Below are 15,582 nucleotides of genomic sequence, written 5' to 3'. Positions count from 1 at the left end.
GATTCGAAACAAACCTGTTGGACTTTAACCTGGTGTTGTGAGACTTCGTTTGTTAGTGTGTGGGATCTTTGAGTGGAAACCAGCTGCTCTTCAAAGTGGTTCATTTTGGTTGCGATGCCCTCCAGGCACCCTGAAGTTGCGAAAGGTGCTACACAAATGCAGCTTCTGTCTCCTTGCCGAGCCGACGTTTTCACGGGATGTTACAGCGCGCCCGGTAGACATTGGGGCCCACCACGTGTGTGCCCGAGTGATGGAACCCCCTCCCCCTTTGAATGAAGTGGTCCAAGGTGCGTTAGGAAGGTTTCTGCCTCTCGTGTGTGCAACTGGATTTCTGCCTTTGATTAATCAACCGTAGCAGGCAAACCCTGCCGAACTTAGAGTACCCCCCCCCCCCCATTGTCAGTATCTCATCATTCAGAGTCCGTGGCTTTGGCAGTGGGTTAGTTCCTATGGTCACTGCATTTGTCTTCAGTGCCTGCCTCTCCGTTTATTCCCCCCCTCTTCGCTCCCCCCACCCCCTCTCCGCTCTCTCTCTCCCCCCCCCCCCCCCCCCCCCCAAGTCTCTCCACTCTCTTCCCCCCCCCCCGGTCTCTCCGCTCCCCCCCCCCCCCCGGGTCTCTCTGCCCCCCCCCCCCCCCCCCCCGGTCTCTCTGCTCCCCCCCCCCCCCGTCTCTCCGCGTTCCCTGGTCTCTCCCCCCCCCCCCCCCCCCCGTCTCTCCGCGTTCCCTGGTCTCTCCCCCCCCCCCCCCCCCCCCGTCTCTCCGCTCCCCCCCCCGTCTCTCCGCTCCCTCCCCCCCCCCCCCCGTCACTCCGCTCCCCCCCCCCCTCCCCCTGTCTCTCCTCCCCCCCCCCCCCCCCCCACTGTCTCTCTGCTCCCCCTCTGTTTGTCTGGGGGAGAGTGGAGCGACGGGGAGAGTGGAGCGACGGGGAGAGTGGAGCGAGGGGGAGGGGACGGACGGGGAGGGGAGGGGGAGAGATCGAGGGGGAGGGGAGAGACCGGCGAGAGTAATTGGCTGCAGTGGCCGGGTAGGGGCGGGATTGCCGGCAGCTCAGTGGTTAAGTACATAACCGGCGATGTGCAGCTGGCTGCGGCAGGACACCCATCCTGCTCCCTGCTGGATTAGTGAACCGTGGGCGGTACGGACAGTCTGTGCGTTGCTGGGTCACGAGAGAGGCTTTTGTGTTCGCATTCCTGGGTCTGTCTGACTGCGTGCGTTTCTTGCTCGTGTTGGTTTGAGACAGGATCACCTTTGTGGTCCCGCCGAGGTCGGTTGTTGGCATTGGCCCATGTATGGCAGGAATGTCTGCGAGTCTGCAGGAAGGATTTCTAGAGCAGCTTTCACAGCCTCCGCACCTCCCAAAAGCCCCTTTCCAGCCTCGCGCAGCACCTTCACAGCGTCGCCGCTGTTGGAATGTCAGCTACGTAGCAGCGACAAACAGAAATGTGATCATTGGCCACAGAATCGAGTGGCGTCAGTCGAGGGATAAATATTAGGCTTTATGGAGAACGCCACACTGCTCTCGCTCTCTTCCAGTGCGGCCGACAGGCCAGGTGGAGCTTTGTTTAGCCCCTCATCCAAAAGACGGCACTCGCACTAGATCATGGGCTCTGGAGTGGGACTCAAACTCAGGGCCCACTCTGTCAGACAGCAGAGAGAACGTCAAAATGTCCACCCTCGATGATTAAAGGACCAAGGTGAGGTGGAGGTTCCCCAACCGTTTACAGACTTAGTACTTGACAGAAGCTTTACCAGGCATTTAATAAGAATAGGGCCAGCTATTGTACTTCCTCAATAGTTGAGGTTTTAACGACTCACTGCGCCAGGGTCCCGGGTTCGATTCCCCGCTGGGTCACTGTCTGTGTGGAGTCTGCACGTACTCCCCCGTGTCTGCGTGGGTTTCCTCCCACAGTCTAAGGATGTGCAGCTTGAAATGAAAATGAAAATCGCTTATTGTCACAAGTAGGCTTCAAACAAAGTTACTGTGAAAAGCCCCTAGTCGCCACATTCCGGCGCCTGTTCGGGGAGGCTGGTACAGGAATTGAACCGTGCTGCTGGCCGGCCTTGGTCTGCTTTCAAAGCCAGCGATTTAGCCCCGTGTGCTAAACCAGCCCCTGTTAGGTGGGGTTACGGGAATGGGGTGGGGAGGGGGTGTTGTGGGCCGAGTAGGGTGCCCTTTCGGAGGGTCGGTGCAGGCTCGACGGGCCGAATGGCCTCCTGCATTGTCGGGATTCCATGTTCCACCAGACGGATAGGTTTAGGGAGCTGAGAGCCCCCAGGATGCTGAAGGCACGGCCGCCAATAGTGGGGAGTTGGAAATCGGGGCGGGGGGGGGTCCGCGGTTATGTCCGAGAGGCTGGAATCCGAGGAGTGCGGCCAGCTTGGATTGTTGTCGGGCTGGAGGAGGCTACAGCGATGGGGAGGGGATGGCATGGTGGAGATATGTGAGCACGGACTGCAGTATTGTATTGCCCTCAACGTGTTAATCATGGCGCACTGGCATGATGGGCGAACGGGACTTTCATACGATGGTCACGGCACAGAAGGGGGCCACCTTTTGTAGCAGCCGTTGTACGCCATTCCCCTATTCATAAAGCCCAGGTATGCTTTATTAACCCGCCACGCTCCGCCTGCACCACCAGCTTCAGTGATCGCTCCATATATATCTATAAAAACACACCCTCTGGTCCCAGTGCACCAGCTTCAGATCTGTACCTTTCGTTTTCATCATGACTGTCCGCATTCCTCGGAACAAAATGAATCACTTCACATTTCTCTGCACTAAATTCCATCTGTGCGTGTCTACCCGTTCCTCCGGGCGTGCACGCCCCTGGGTGCAGTAGTGTTATGGAGCAGCTGTAATCTATAGTGGACGGGCGGCCAGTGTACGGCCCCTTGAGCCTGCCCCACCTTCAGTAAGGTCGTGGGCTGATCTTATCCCCCCTCCACCGTAACTTTCACCCCCTCCCCTTGTTTATCAAGAATCTATCGCCTCCCCCCTTAAAACACAGTGGTTAGCACTGTGGCTTCACAGCGCCCAAGGTTTGATTCCCCGGCTTGGGTCACTGCCTGTGCGGAGTCTGCACGTTCTCCCTCCCCCGTGTCTGCGTGGGTTTCTTCCGGGTGCTCCGATTTCCTCCCAGTCCCGAAAGCCGTGGGTTAGGTGAATTGGACATTCTGCATTCTCCCTCCGTGTACCAGAACAGGCGCCAGAGTGTGGCGACTAGGGGCTTTTCACAGTAACTTCATTGCAGTGTTAATGCAAGCTGACTTGTGACACTAATAAAGATTATGATAAAGATTATTATAAAACTATTCAAAGACTCTGCCCGCACCACCTTTTGTGGAAGAGTCCCAAAATCTCACCACCCTCTTGATGGGGAAAATAACACTTCCTCATGTCTGCCTAAAATGGCCGCCCATTTACTTTTAGACAGCGACTTCTAAATTGCTTTGATTTTAAGCACAAAAATACTTTTTGGCCCATCTATCTATCCCATAATCTTGTCTAGACAGTACGAAGTCTTACAACACCAGGTTAAAGTCCAACAGGTTTGTTTCGATGTCACTAGCTTTCGGAGCGCTGCTCCTTCCTCGGGTGAATGAAGAGGTATGTTCCAGAAACATGTATATAGACAGAGGAACATACCTCTTCATTCACCTGAGGATGGAGCAGCGCTCCGAAAGCTAGTGATTCGAAACAAACCTGTTGGACTTTAACCTGGTGTTGTAAGACTTCGTACTGTGCTCACCCCAGTCCAACGCCGGCATCTCCACATCATAGTCTAGACCATAAGACATGGGAGCGGTAGGGGGCCGTTCAGCCCATCGAGCCTGCTCCGTCATTCAGTGAGATCGTGGCTGATCTGATGCGATAATCCTCAACTCCACTTTCCCACCTTATCCCCACAATCCTCACTGATTAAAAATCTGACTCGCTCGGCCTCGAACGTACTTACTGACCCGGCCTCTTCAGCTCTATGCGGTAAAGAATTCCACAGATTCACCCCCCTCTGAAAGAAGAAATTACTCCACATCTCTGTCTGAAATAGCCCCCCCCCCCCTCACTCTGAGATGGCTCCATACATGAAAAACATAGAACATAAATAAGCAATGTAAATACATAGACACAGACATCGGGTGAAGCATACGGTGTAGCACGACTCAATAGAGAAGATGTGTGAAGAGATCAGATCAGTCCATAAGAGGGTCGTTTAGGAGTCTGGTGACAGTGGGGAAGAAGCTGTTTTTGAGTCTGTTCGTGCGTGTTCTCAGACCTCTGTATCTCCTGCCCGATGGAAGAAGTTGGAAGAGTGAGTAAGCCGGGTGGGAGGGGTCTTTGATTACGCTGTCCGCTTTCCCCAGGCAGCGGGAGGTGTAGATGGAGTCAATGGATGGGAGGCGGGTTCGTGTGATGGACTGGGCGGTGTTCACGACTCTCTGAAGTTTCTTGCGGTCCTGGGCCGAGCAGTTGCCATACCAGGCTGTGATGCAGCCCGAAAGGATGCTTTCTATGGTGCATCTGTAAACATTGGTAAGAGTCAATGTGGACATGCCGAATTTCCTTAGTTTCCTGATTCCAGCACCAGTTCACCATTTCCCACCCTCTGCCAACCATAGAACCACTACAGTGCATCGGGCCTGCACTGACCCTCTGAAAGACCTCCCTTCCCAGGCCCACGTCCCCACCCTATCCCCGTAACCCACCTAATCTTTGGACACGAAGGGGCAATTTAGCACGGCCAATCCACCTAACCTGCACATCTTTGGACTGTGGGAGGGAACCGGAGCACCCGGGGGGAACCCACGCAGACACTGGGGAGAACGTGCAGACTCTGCACAGACAGTGACCGGAGGCCGGAATTGAACCCAGGTCTCTGGCGCGGAGGCAGCGGTGCTAACCATTGTGCTGGGTCTGAGCAACTCTCTTTAATACACCCTGCTCTCTCCTTTTTTCTCTCTCTCTCTCTCTCCCTTTTGTCATCAGCTTGCTACCTACTCTGCAACCTGTCCCTGAACTTAGTCATGAATCCGTTTTACGATCTCAAACTTCCCGATCAGGCCGGCATGCTGGGATGAGTCAGGATATCCGACCCGGATGGGGCGGGGGCAGCTCTCAGTGCCGTCACTGCTGAGAGCAGATTGGAGCAGGGATTTCAGTGACGTGCCTACGAAGTGGAAAACCCCCACCAGCCGGTGGTAAAGGGAAGCTCTCTCTCCTGTTCCAGAACAGCAAGACGTCGTTGGACTGTTCCTGGGAGCTGGCAGGGGGAGGGGCGGGGGGTCAAATCCTTGCCCGTCGCCTGCTTTGACCTCCTTGCTGCAGAGGGCGGCTTCAGTACTTTCGACCTGTCCAGCTGGTCACAGAGCCGGCCGACTAGTTCACACTGGGGACGTTCCAAATCTCGGCCCCTGTCTTTTGTTTCTGCGGGTTCAAAGTGAAACCGGTGTGTCAGAAGGGGAGCTTGCCGAGAACTCGCTCACCCACAGGCCACTCAAGCTGATGCACTCCTTTCCGTAACGGGTGTAGCACCAATGCCCCATCGATTTTCAGCGTGCCTTGCGCAGAGACCTCGAGAGGATACCGATTTTAAGGTGATGTGAGCGATAGAATAACGTGAGAGATGGAGGGGTGGAGGGATATTTTTAAGCCAGCAAGTGGCTTAGGATCGGAAGATTCTAACGGTGTGGCTTTCGAAAGGGAGTCTGATCATTCACTTAAAACATTGCAGGGCTGAAGCGATGGGATTGTTCTTGCGGAGGGCTGGTGAGAAGACAACAGGCAGAATGGTCTCTTTTCCGTTATTTAGATGGGACGGGTCGGAGAGTGAAATTACTTTTTCCAGAATATATTTGGAGTACCCAATCCAGGGGCAAGCTGGCGTGGCCATTCAACCGGCCAGGCACATCTTTGGGCTGCGGAGGTGACACTCACGCAGACACAAAGCGAATGTGCAAACTCCACACGGACAGTGGCCCAGGGATGGGATCGAGCCCGTGTCCTCGGCTCCATGAGGCAGCAGTGCTAACCACTGTGCTGCCCCGCAGTGAAATTACTCGATCAGTGCCGTTATCACCCGTGCTGTCCTCGGGGATTCAATTTGGACAGCACGATAGCTGAGCTGGTCCACTGTGGCGGGCAGCACGATAGCAGAGCTGGTCCACTGTGGCGGGCAGCACGATAGCAGAGCTGGTCCGCTGTGGAGAACAGCACAATAGCAGAGCTGGTCCACTGTGGCGGGCAGCACGATAGCAGAGCTGGTCCGCTGTGGAGGACAGCACGATAGCAGAGCTGGTCCGCTGTGGTAGGCAGCAGGATAGCAGAGCTGGTCCGCTGTGGAGAACAGCACAATAGCAGAGCTGGTCCACTGTGGCGGGCAGCACGATAGCAGAGCTGGTCCACTGTGGTAGGCAGCACTATAGCAGAGCTGGTCCACTGTGGCAGGCAGCACAATAGCAGAACTGGTCTGCTGTGGCGGGCAGCACGATAGCAGAGCTGGTCCGCTGTGGCGGACAGCACAATAGCAGAGCTGGTCCGCTGTGGCGGGCAGCACGATAGCAGAGCTAGTTCACTGTGGCGGGCAGCACGATAGCAGAGCTGGTCTGCTGTGGTAGGCAGCACGATAGCAGAGCTGGTCCGCTGTGGTAGGCAGCACGCTAGCAGAGCTGGTCCACTGTGGCGAGCAGCACGATAGCAGAGCTGGTCCACTGTGGTAGGCAGCACTATAGCAGAGCTGGTCCACTGTGGCGGGCAGCACGATAGCAGAACTGGTCTGCTGTGGCGGGCAGCACGATAGCAGAGCTGGTCCGCTGTGGCGGGCAGCATGATAGTAGAGCTGGTCCGCTGTGGCGGGCAGCACGATAGCAGAGCTAGTTCACTGTGGCGGGCAGCACGATAGCAGAGCTGGTCTGCTGTGGTAGGCAGCACGATAGCAGAGCTGGTCCGCTGTGGTAGGCAGCAGGCTAGCAGAGCTGGTCCGCTGTGGAGAACAGCACAATAGCAGAGCTGGTCCACTGTGGCGGGCAGCACGTTAGCAGAGCTGGTCCACTGTGGTAGGCAGCACTATAGCAGAGCTGGTCCACTGTGGCGGGCAGCACGATAGGAGAACTGGTCTGCTGTGGCGGGCAGCACGATAGCAGAGCTGGTCCACTGTGGCGGGCAGCACGATAGCAGAGCTGGTCCGCTGGTGGCGGGCAGCACGATAGCAGAGCTAGTTCACTGTGGCGGGCAGCATGATAGCAGAGCTGGTCTGCTGTGGTAGGCAGCACGATAGCAGAACTGGTCTGCTGTGGTAGGCAGCATGATAGCAGAGCTGGTCTGATGTGGTATGCAGCACGATAGCAGAGCTGGTCCGCTGTGGTAGGCAGCACGATAGCAGAGCTGGTCCACTGTGGCGGGCAGCACGATAGCAGAGCTGGTCCACTGTGGTAGGCAGCACTATAGCAGAGCTGGTCCGCTGTGGTAGGCAGCACGACAGCAGAGCTGGTCTGCTGTGGTAGGCAGCACGACAGCAGAGCTGGTCCGCTGTGGAGAACAGCACAATAGCAGAGCTGGTCCACTGTGGCGGGCAACACGTTAGCAGAGCTGGTCCACTGTGGTAGGCAGCACTATAGCAGAGCTGGTCCACTGTGGCGGGCAGCACGATAGCAGAACTGGTCTGCTGGTGGCGGGCAGCACGATAGCAGAGCTGGTCCGCTGTGGCGGGCAGCACGATAGCAGAGCTGGTCCGCTGTGGTAGGCAGCACGATAGCAGAGCTGGTCCGCTGTGGCGGGCAGCACGATAGGAGAACTGGTCTGCTGTGGCGGGCAGCACGATAGCAGAGCTGGTCCACTGTGGCGGGCAGCACGATAGCAGAGCTGGTCCGCTGGTGGCGGGCAGCACGATAGCAGAGCTAGTTCACTGTGGCGGGCAGCATGATAGCAGAGCTGGTCTGCTGTGGTAGGCAGCACGATAGCAGAACTGGTCTGCTGTGGTAGGCAGCATGATAGCAGAGCTGGTCTGATGTGGTATGCAGCACGATAGCAGAGCTGGTCCGCTGTGGTAGGCAGCACGCTAGCAGAGCTGGTCCACTGTGGCGGGCAGCACGATAGCAGAGCTGGTCCACTGTGGTAGGCAGCACTATAGCAGAGCTGGTCCGCTGTGGTAGGCAGCACGACAGCAGAGCTGGTCTGCTGTGGTAGGCAGCACGACAGCAGAGCTGGTCCGCTGTGGAGAACAGCACAATAGCAGAGCTGGTCCACTGTGGCGGGCAACACGTTAGCAGAGCTGGTCCACTGTGGTAGGCAGCACTATAGCAGAGCTGGTCCACTGTGGCGGGCAGCACGATAGCAGAACTGGTCTGCTGGTGGCGGGCAGCACGATAGCAGAGCTGGTCCGCTGTGGCGGGCAGCACGATAGCAGAGCTGGTCCGCTGTGGAGGACAGCACGATAGCAGAGCTGGTCCGCTGTGGCAGGCAGCACGATAGCAGAGCTGGTCCACTGTGGCGGGCAGCACGATAGCAGAGCTGGTCCGCTGTGGCGGGCAGCACGATAGCAGAGCTGGTCCACTGTGGCAGGCAGCACGATAGCAGAGCTGGTCCGCTGTGGCGGGCAGCACGATAGCAGAGCTGGTCCGCTGTGGCGGGCAGCACGATAGCAGAGCTAGCTCACTGTGGCGGGCAGCACGATAGCAGAGCAGGTCTGCTGTGGTAGGCAGCACGATAGCAGAGCTGGTCCGCTGTGGTAGGCAGCACGATAGCAGAGCTGGTCCGCTGTGGTAGGCAGCACGCTAGCAGAACTGGTCCACTGTGGCGGGCAGCACGATAGCAGAGCTGGTTTGCTGTAGTAGGCAGCACGATAGCAGAGCCGGTTTGCTGTAGTAGGCAGCACGATAGCAGAGCCGGTCCGCTGTGGTAGGCAGCACGATAGCAGAGCTGGTCCGCTGTGGTGCAAACTCCACACGGACAGTGGCCCAGGGATGGGATCGAGCCCGTGTCCTCGGCTCCATGAGGCAGCAGTGCTAACCACTGTGCTGCCCCGCAGTGAAATTACTCGATCAGTGCCGTTATCACCCGTGCTGTCCTCGGGGATTCAATTTGGACAGCACGATAGCTGAGCTGGTCCACTGTGGCGGGCAGCACGATAGCTGAGCTGGTCCGCTGTGGCGGGCAGCACGATAGCAGAGCTGGTCCGCTGTGGAGAACAGCACAATAGCAGAGCTGGTCCACTGTGGCGGGCAGCAGGATAGCAAAGCTGGTCTACTGTGGTAGGCAGCACTATAGCAGAGCTGGTCCGCTGTGGAGGACAGCACGATAGCAGAGCTGGTTTGCTGTAGTAGGCAGCACGATAGCAGAGCTGGTCCGCTGTGGTAGGCAGCACGATAGCAGAGCCGGTCCGCTGTGGAGGACAGCACGATAGCAGAGCTGGTCCGCTGTGGTAGGCAGCACGATAGCAGAGCTGGTCCGCTGTGGTCGGCAGCACGATAGCAAAGCTGGTCTACTGTGGTAGGCAGCACGATAGCAGAGCTGGTCCGCTGTGGAGGACAGCACAATAGCAGAGCTGGTCCACTGTGGTAGGCAGCACAATAGCAGAGCTGGTCCGCTGTGGTAGGCAGCACGATAGCAGAGCTGGTCCGCTGTGGGATGCAGCACGACAGCAGAGCTGGTCTGCTGTGGTAGGCAGCACGATAGCAGAGCTGGTCCACTGTGGCGGGCAGCACGACAGCACAGCGGGTCCGCTCTGGCGGGCAGCACGACAGCAGAGCGGGTCCGCTCTGGCGGGCAGCACGACAGCACAGCGGGTCCGCTCTGGCGGGCAGCACGATAGCAGAGCTGGTCTGCTCTGGCGGGTAGCACGATAGCAGAGCTGGTCTTCTGCGCTAGGCAGCACGATAGCAGGGCTGGCCTGCTGCGGTAGGCAGCACGATAGCAGAGCTGGTCCGCTGTGGTAGGCAGCACGATAGCGGAGCTGGTCCGCTGTGGGAGGCAGCACGATAGCAGAGATGGTCCACTGTGGTAGGCAGCACGCTAGCAGAGCTGGTCTGCTATCCCGGGCAGCATGATAGCAGAGCTGGTCCACTGTGGTAGGCAGCACGCTAGCAGAGCTGGTCCACTGTGGAGGACAGCACGATAGCAGAGCCGGTCCGCTGTGGTAGGCAGCACGATAGCAGAGCTGGTCCGCTGTGGTGCAAACTCCACACGGACAGTGGCCCAGGGATGGGATCGAGCCCGTGTCCTCGGCTCCATGAGGCAGCAGTGCTAACCACTGTGCTGCCCCGCAGTGAAATTACTCGATCAGTGCCGTTATCACCCGTGCTGTCCTCGGGGATTCAAATTGGACAGCACAATAGCTGAGCTGGTCCACTGTGGCGGGCAGCACGATAGCTGAGCTGGTCCGCTGTGGCGGGCAGCACGATAGCAGAGCTGGTCCACTGTGGAGAACAGCACAATAGCAGAGCTGGTCCACTGTGACAGGCAGCACGATAGCAGAACTGGTCTGCTGTGGTAGGCAGCACGACAGCAGAGCTAGTTCACTGTGGCGGGCAGCACGATAGCAGAGCTGGTCTGCTGTGGTAGGCAGCACGATAGCAGAGCTGGTCCACTGTGGCGGGCAGCACAATAGCAGAGCTGGTCCGCTGTGGCGGGCAGCACGATAGCAGAGCTAGTTCACTGTGGCGGGCAGCACGATAGCAGAGCTGGTCTGCTGTGGTAGGCAGCACGATAGCAGAACTGGTCTGCTGTGGCGGGCAGCACGATAGCAGAACTGGTCTGCTGTGGCGGGCAGCACGATAGCAGAGCTGGTCCGCTGTGGTAGGCAGCACGATAGCAGAGCTGGTCCGCTGTGGTAGGCAGCACGATAGCAGAGTTGGTCCGCTGTGGCGGGCAGCATGATAGTAGAGCTGGTCCGCTGTGGCAGGCAGCACGATAGCAGAGCTGGTCCGCTGTGGTAGGCAGCACGATAGCAGAGCTGATCCGCTGTGGTAGGCAGCAGGCTAGCAGAGCTGGTCCGCTGTGGAGAACAGCACAATAGCAGAGCTGGTCCACTGTGGCGGGCAGCACGTTAGCAGAGCTGGTCCACTGTGGTAGGCAGCACTATAGCTGAGCTGGTCCACTGTGGCGTGCAGCACAATTGCAGAACTGGTCTGCTGGTGGCGGGCAGCACGATAGCAGAGCTGGTCCACTGTGGCGGGCAGCACGTTAGCAGAGCTTGTCTGCTGTGGCAGGCAGCACGAGAGCAGAGTGGTCCGCTGTGACGGGCAGCACGATAGCAGAGCTGGTCCACTGTGGCGGGCAGCACGATAGCAGAGCTAGTTCACTGTGGCGGGCAGCACGATAGCAGAGCTGGTCTGCTGTGGTAGGCAGCACGATAGCAGAGCTGGTCCGCTGTGGTAGGCAGCACGATAGCAGAGCTGGTCCACTGTGGTAGGCAGCACGATAGCAGAGCTGGTCCACTGTGGCGGGCAGCACGATAGCAGAGCTGGTTTGCTGTAGTAGGCAGCACGATAGCAGAGCCGGTCCGCTGTGGTAGTCAGCACGATAGCAGAGCTGGTCCGCTGTGGTAGGCAGCACGCTAGCAGAGCTGGTCCACTGTGGTAGGCAGCACGATAGCAGAGCTGGTCCGCTGTGGAGGACAGCACGATAGCAGAGCCGGTCCGCTGTGGTAGGCAGCAGGATAGCAAAGCTGGTCCGCTGCGGAGGACAGCACGAGAGCAGAGCTGGTCTACTGTGGTAGGCAGCACGATAGCAGAGCTGGTTTGCTGTGGAGGACAGCACGATAGCAGAGCTGGTTTGCTGAAGTAGGCAGCACGATAGCAGAGCTGGTCTACTGTGGTAGGCAGCACGATAGCAGAACTGGTCCGCTGTGGAGGACAGCACGATAGCAGAGCTGGTTTGCTGTGGAGGACAGCACGATAGCAGAGCTGGTTTGCTGTAGTAGGCAGCACGATAGCAGAGCTGGTCCGCTGTGGTAGGCAGCACGATAGCAGAGCTGGTCTACTGTGGTAGGCAGCACGATAGCAGAACTGGTCCGCTGTGGAGGACAGCACGATAGCAGAGCTGGTTTGCTGTAGTAGGCAGCACGATAGCAGAGCTGGTCCGCTGTGGTAGGCAGCACGATAGCAGAGCTGGTTTGCTGTAGTAGGCAGCACGATAGCAGAGCCGGTCCGCTGTGGAGGACAGCACGATAGCAGAGCTGGTCCGCTGTGGAGGACAGCACGATAGCAGAGCTGGTCCGCTGTGGAGGACAGCACGATAGCAGAGCTGGTCCGCAGTGGTAGGCAGCAGGATAGCAAAGCTGGTCTACTGTGGTAGGCAGCACGATAGCAGAGCTGGTCCGCTGTGGAGGACAGCACGAGAGCAGAGCTGGTTTGCTGTGGAGGACAGCACGATAGCAGAGCTGGTTTGCTGTAGTAGGCAGCACGATAGCAGAGCTGGTCCGCTGTGGTAGGCAGCACGATAGCAGAGCTGGTTTGCTGTAGTAGGCAGCACGATAGCAGAGCCGGTCTGCTGTGGAGGACAGCACGATAGCAGAGCTGGTCCGCTGTGGTAGGCAGCACGATAGCAGAGCTGGTCCGCTGTGGTAGGCAGCACGATAGCAGAGCTGGCCCGCTGTGGAGGACAGCATGATAGCAGAGCTGGTCCACTGTGGTAGGCAGCACGCTAGCAGAGCTGGTCTGCTATGGCGGGCAGCATGATAGCAGAGCTGGTCCACTGTGGAGGACAGCACGACAGCAGAGCTGGTCCACTGTGGAGGACAGCACGACAGCAGAGCTGGTCCGCTGTGGTAGGAAGCACGATAGCAGAGCTGGTCCGCTGTGGCGGGCAGCACGATAGCAGAGCTGGTCCGCTGTGGTTTGCAGCACGATAGCAGAGCTGGTCCGCTGTGGTAGGCAGCACGCTAGCAGAGCTGGTCCACTGGCGGGCAGCACGATAGCAGAGCTGGTCTTCTGCGCTAGGCAGCACGATAGCCGAGTTGGTCCGCTGTGCTAGGCAGCACGATAGCAGAGCTGGTCCGCTGTGGAGAACAGCACGATAGCAGAGCTGGTCTGCTGTGGTAGGCAGCACGATAGCAGAGCTGGTCTGCTGTGGCGGGCAGCGCAATAGCAGAGCTGGTCCGCTGGAGTAGGCAGCACGATAGCAGAGCTGGTCTGTGGAGGACAGCACGATAGCAGAGCTGGTCCACTGTGGTAGGCAGCACGCTAGCAGAGCTGGTCTGCTATGGCGGGCAGCATGATAGCAGAGCTGGTCCACTGTGGAGGACAGCACGACAGCAGAGCTGGTTTGCTGTGGAGGACAGCACGATAGCAGAGCTGGTTTGCTGTAGTAGGCAGCACGATAGCAGAGCCGGTCCGCTGTGGAGGACAGCACGATAGCAGAGCTGGTCCGCTGTGGTAGGCAGCACGATAGCAGAGCTGGTCCGCTGTGGTAGGCAGCACGATAGCACAGCTGGTCCGCTGTGGAGGACAGCATGATAGCAGAGCTGGTCCACTGTGGTAGGCAGCACGCTAGCAGAGCTGGTCTGCTATGGCGGGCAGCATGATAGCAGAGCTGGTCCACTGTGGAGGACAGCACGACAGCAGAGCTGGTCCGCTGTGGTAGGCAGCACGATAGCAGAGCTGGTCCGCTGTGGCGGGCAGCACGATAGCAGAGCTGGTCCGCTGTGGTTTGCAGCACGATAGCAGAGCTGGTCCGCTGTGGCGGGCAGCACGATAGCAGAGCTGGTCCGCTGTGGCGGGCAGCACGATAGCAGAGCTGGTCCGCTGTGGTTTGCAGCACGATAGCAGAGCTGGTCCGCTGTGGTAGGCAGCACGCTAGCAGAGCTGGTCCACTGGCGGGCATCACGATAGCAGAGCTGGTCTTCTGCGCTAGGCAGCACGATAGCCGAGTTGGTCCGCTGTGGTAGGCAGCACGATAGCAGAGCTGGTCCGCTGTGGAGAACAGCACAATAGCAGAGCTGGTCCGCTGTGGTAGGCAGCACGATAGCAGAGCTGGTCTGCTGTGGCGGGCAGCGCAATAGCAGAGCTGGTCCGCTGGAGTAGGCAGCACGATAGCAGAGCTGGTCTGTGGAGGACAGCACGATAGCAGAGCTGGTCCACTGATGTAGGCAGCACGATAGCAGAGCTGGTCGACTGTGGTAGGTAGCACAAAAACAGAGCTGGTCTACTGTTGGAGGCAGCACGATAGCAGAGCTGGTCCGCTGTGGAGGACAGCACAATAGCAGAGCTGGTCCACTGTGGTAGGCAGCACGATAGCAGAGCTGGTCCGCTGTGGAGGACAGCATGATAGCAGAGCTGGTCCACTGTGGTAGGCAGCACGCTAGCAGAGCTGGTCTGCTATGGCGGGCAGCATGATAGCAGAGCTGGTCCACTGTGGAGGACAGCACGACAGCAGAGCTGGTCCGCTGTGGTAGGCAGCACGATAGCAGAGCTGGTCCGCTGTGGTAGGCAGCACGATAGCACAGCTGGTCCGCTGTGGAGGACAGCATGATAGCAGAGCTGGTCCACTGTGGTAGGCAGCACGCTAGCAGAGCTGGTCTGCTATGGCGGGCAGCATGATAGCAGAGCTGGTCCACTGTGGAGGACAGCACGACAGCAGAGCTGGTCCGCTGTGGTAGGCAGCACGATAGCAGAGCTGGTCCGCTGTGGCGGGCAGCACGATAGCAGAGCTGGTCCGCTGTGGCGGGCAGCACGATAGCAGAGCTGGTCCGCTGTGGTAGGCAGCACGCTAGCAGAGCTGGTCCACTGGCGGGCATCACGATAGCAGAGCTGGTCTTCTGCGCTAGGCAGCACGATAGCCGAGTTGGTCCGCTGCGGTAGGCAGCACGATAGCAGAGCTGGTCCGCTGTGGAGAACAGCACGATAGCAGAGCTGGTCCGCTGTGTAGGCAGCACGATAGCAGAGCTGGTCTGCTGTGGCGGGCAGCGCAATAGCAGAGCTGGTCCGCTGGAGTAGGCAGCACGATAGCAGAGCTGGTCTGTGGAGGACAGCACGATAGCAGAGCTGGTCCACTGATGTAGGCAGCACGATAGCAGAGCTTGTCCACTGTTGTAGGCAGCACGATAGCAGAGCTGGTCGACTGTGGTAGGTAGCACAAAAACAGAGCTGGTCTACTGTTGGAGGCAGCACGATAGCAGAGCTAGTCCGCTGTGGAGGACAGCACAATAGCAGAGCTGGTCCACTGTGGTAGGCAGCAAATAGCAGAGCTGGTCCGCTGTGGTTTGCAGCACGATAGCAGAGCTGGTCCGCTGTGGCGGGCAGCACGCTAGCAGAGCTGGTCCGCTGTGGTAGGCAGCACGCTAGCAGAGCTCGTCCACTGGCGGGCAGCACGATAGCAGAGCTGGTCTTCTGCGCTAGGCAGGACGATAGCCGAGTTGGTCCGCTGTGGTAGGCAGCACGATAGCAGAGCTGGTCCGCTGTGGAGAACAGCACAATAGCAGAGCTGGTCCGCTGTGGTAGGCAGCACGATAGCAGAGCTGGTCTGCTGTGGCGGGCAGCGCAATAGCAGAGCTGGTCCGCTGTAGTAGGCAGCACAATAGCAGAGCTAGTCCGCTGTGGCGGGCAGCATGATAGCAGAGCTGGTCCGCTGTGGTAGGCAGCACGATAGCAG

The 15,582-nt window shown here is 58.6% G+C and overlaps 1 protein-coding gene across 3 annotated transcripts in view; it reads left to right on the top strand.

The window, feature by feature from the left end:
• Window positions 1–15,582, top strand: part of LOC140399968 (syntaxin-5-like) — a 65,708-nt gene that overhangs the window by 5,973 nt on the left and 44,153 nt on the right. Inside the window, exon 1 of one of the 3 annotated variants that reach the window (XM_072489463.1) lies at window positions 1,558–1,696. The exons of 1 other annotated variant lie outside the window; for it this stretch is intronic. The gene's annotated coding sequence lies outside the window, so the exon portion shown is untranslated. Of the gene's footprint in view, window positions 1–1,557; window positions 1,697–5,312; window positions 5,595–15,582 lie in introns of those variants that run through there. One more of the 3 variants, XM_072489462.1, reaches the window with a different exon arrangement.

The sequence above is a fragment of the Scyliorhinus torazame genome, chromosome 24 (genome assembly GCF_047496885.1).
Source record: "Scyliorhinus torazame isolate Kashiwa2021f chromosome 24, sScyTor2.1, whole genome shotgun sequence".
NCBI lineage: Eukaryota > Metazoa > Chordata > Chondrichthyes > Carcharhiniformes > Scyliorhinidae > Scyliorhinus > Scyliorhinus torazame.
The sequence above is the reverse complement of the archived record's forward strand: the minus strand, read 5'-3'. Positions and strand labels throughout refer to the sequence as shown.